Here is a 3,523-nt window from a genome sequence, read left to right on the forward strand (position 1 = left end):
AGAGGAGAAGAAAAACCTCAGGATTTTCCAAGAGCCTGGTCATCTCGGACGTCTAAGGTCAGGGTGGAAAGTTCTCATACCCCAGGCTCCCACTTCAGAAAAAGACCGGTTTGTTGCTTTCTGGCAGGCTAATCACAGCCTATCCCTTAACAGCTTCTTGTCTGCATGAGGCTAACTCAGAGCTCCTGCCACCTCTCCTGGGCCTCACCTGTGGCGGAGTCTCTAGTTCGCCCACCAGCAGTTTCTCCCATCTCCGTCCATGTATCCTCCTCCTCACAGCAAAAGGCGGAGTCTATTTTCCTTCCCCTCGAATCCGGTTTGGCCTCCTGCCTTGCTTTGCACAACGAAATGCAGTAGAAATAATGTCCTAGGACCCCTGAACCTGGCCTTCAGAGTTTGGAGAGCTTTATCTCCTGCTTCTTGGAAGCCAGCTGCCGGGCCGTAGTGACGCTCAGGCTCAAAGAGCATCGCTACATGAGTGATGACAAACCACGTGAAAGAGAGGGCCCAAGGATGAGAAGCCGCCTCAGATGGTCCAGCCCCAGTGAGGTGCCAGGTGGCTGCAGCTATGCGACTAACCTCAGCCACACCGCATGGGGCAGAAAACGGCCCACCTACTGGGAGAAATAATAACTGTGGTTGTAAGCCAAACACTTTGGAGTGATTTGTTACCCAGTCATCGAAAGAAGCCCATCTCTCCCGCTTTATCTTTTCTTTCCGCAAAAGATTATTGCATAGCTCAAAGGTGTCAGTGTCCACGGGATTGTGGCATGTAGGTGTGTGGCTTCCTGACTAACTGGCAGCTTCCGACCTCAGGCAAAGGGCAGTAACGTGGCTTCATTCACTGAGAGCGGGCGGGCACCTGGCTGCACCAGGAAGAGAGATCCCGAGATAAGTAAGACACGGTCTGTGCCTTCAGGAAGCTCTGGGAACAAGCCGGGTCCCTCCCGTCACAACGCAGAGTGATCGGGTGAATTCATCCAGTCACTCCACCTCTCTGAAGCGCCTCCTGCCCACCAGGAGCTCTGCTGCTCGATGCTGCTCGTAATCAACCAGCAGAGAAAAGAGCCAAGCCCTCATCAGCTGCATTTTGAGGAGATTTCATTCAGTAATGGCGAAGGCACAAGTGAAGCTCTGGGGGACTCATTCCTGGCATGGGCCAAGTGACACGTGTTATGGTCATTTCACAGCCGGTGGCTCTGAGATCCCGGAGAGCTCAGAGTTACGCCACCACGGATCAGCTGTGTGACCTTGGGACATGACCTAACACTGCTGTCCTTGACTTTCCTTATCCACAAAATGGGCTTCAAAGTTATACCTACGCCATAGAATATTGGAGAAGTTAAATGAATTAATATTAGTCAAGCACATAAAATAGTTCATTGCAAGTATTTAAATGTTAATCTTCAGGTTTTTTAATTAACTTATGTTTATTGTTCAGTTAATTGCCAAGTGTTAGAAAAACTCACTGTTACTATTAAAAAGCAGACAGTTTGGCACCTACAATTTAGGAATTGCTGCTACTCTCGTAACTGTTTAGATTTTATTTGCAGGTTAACAGAAAGAGGAGGCTCACACTCAAGCTAATGATTAGCATGATGCAATATTTTAAACTAGAATATTTAAAACCACTCTAAAGACATGCCTCTTAGCTGATGTTATAATTGTATCGTATTACTTAGGTTCAAGTTCTTCCTTCAAAGAGTCATCGGATTAATACACATTGAAGAGACTTTGGAACACGTGCCATCTCTTGCTGCCGAGTGCCTACCATAATTCTTTTTGTAGCATGGCCATCTCTCTTTTTTTAAGCTCATTTGGAGCACTGGTAAGTAGAGTATCCTGATTCTTCACCAAGTCCCCCATACTCTTTGTGAACTGCCCATACAACTATTTAATTGCCTTTGGTCTGACTCTGAAGAACTCTGGATTGTTGAAAAGCCTTTTGCTGCTGTCAGAACAAAATAGCTGGTTTTTCTTCTTGTTCCTCAGCTTTCTGCACGTCTCCCTCCCACTCCTGAAACACAGTCAGAAACTGCTCTGAGAATATTCTTGGTTAAGCTTCTGCCTTTGATCTGGTTGGGTCTTCCAAATATGTTCAATTTTCTGGTTACTGTTTTTGAAAGAAGCCTTGGTGTACCTGGCTCGTCTTTTCCCCTCTGCTAGAAGAGTGTTGTTAGTGTCAGCTCCAAATTTTTCCAGCATATTCTACACTTCACTCCCCATATCTTCAACTCCTCCTGCAGAAGTCCCTTCTTCCCAAGCTTATCAGTTACTAGAGTCTTTGCATCAATATCCTCCTCTGAACCACTCAGATCTTTTTCACCTTCTTTCTCAGTCATAGGCTCTTACAACCTGATCCTCCACGGATGTCTTCCCAGAATTCCCCATATATTTTCGATTGTTTAGATGTTTCCTGACTGAGGTATCTGCTATGCTCCTCTCAATGGTTGTCAAATGAATTTTAAAAGAAAAAAAAAAACTAAAATGACATGATTAGCCCAAGCTCACTGAACCAGTGCTCACTGAAGCCTGTGCTCTTCGTACCCCCTTCTATTCTGCTTCCCAGCTGACTGAGTGCTTCCTTTCTGGTGTGCCCCACTTTAGAGATACACATCATAGAGAGACCCTTATGGGTCCCCTGGTCAAAGACTGAGCAGAAAGGACTCCCAAGGTTCCAATCTCAGGCTCCCTAAGGGTCATGGGCAGGTGGGGGGGTGGTTGGGATGACTCAGGTGGAAACTGATTTCTAAATGCACAGGCCAGAAATCACGTTCATGCCCTGGTTGTGTTGAGTAGCACTTCGAGGGTCCAAATGCACCATCCTGAGAACAGGGACTGTCTGGGACTGTGAATTCTTCACAAGTCACCATGCCTCCTGCTGTCTGGCCATCCTACAGTTTGCTTTCATGACCTTCCGCTGATGAAACTCAGTCCATCCAGGGCAGAGAGTGCCCAGGCTCTGTGCAGCCAGCATTGGAAAGCGGCTCCGCCTTCCATCGGAGTGGAAAGCAAGGAGGACAGGAAGCCTGCAGTCTCGTTTACAGCCTGGCTGTCTTCCACACACCAGCAGTGACACAACCCTCCCTCCCCCGACAGGCCCTTTCCAATCTGCACTGAGATCTGTTGGATTCAGAGCCAGTTTCCATCCCCGCCGTGCACAGGCAGCTGTGGGTGGGGGGTGTGGATGTAGCTCCCTTCCACCCCAAGATCTGGGAAGACACAGCTCGTCTCCTCAGCAGCCAGAAGCCCAGCCGAGCACAGTAGGGCTGCTGCTAGGGGCACGAGGAACCAAGTGAGAAACGGCCCAACAACCGGCATCGTGGAAAACCACAGCGGTCGGAGGAGCACGCTCATCTGTCCCACTGATGGAATTGTCCCAAAAGGAAAGCTTGGACTTGTTTTAGGAACTAGTCATGGCCTGGCTTGGGCATGCTGCCCATGTGTTACGAGAACAATCTCTGGGAAATGTGAAATAGGGTTATTGCCAAGCAGATCGGAGCCCTGGAGCGTGATAGTCAGT

General features: G+C 48.5%; 1 pseudogene; it reads right to left on the minus strand.

The window, feature by feature from the left end:
• Nucleotides 1-1,767: 1,767 nt before the first annotated feature.
• LOC119064666 (synaptonemal complex protein 3-like) lies at nt 1,768-2,391 on the minus strand (annotated as a pseudogene).
• Between the last annotated feature and the right edge of the window lie 1,132 nt (nt 2,392-3,523).

The sequence above is a fragment of the Artibeus jamaicensis genome, unplaced genomic scaffold (assembly GCF_021234435.1).
Source record: "Artibeus jamaicensis isolate MK-2021 breed Jamaican fruit bat unplaced genomic scaffold, CSHL_Jam_final scaffold_916, whole genome shotgun sequence".
Classification (NCBI taxonomy): domain Eukaryota; kingdom Metazoa; phylum Chordata; class Mammalia; order Chiroptera; family Phyllostomidae; genus Artibeus; species Artibeus jamaicensis.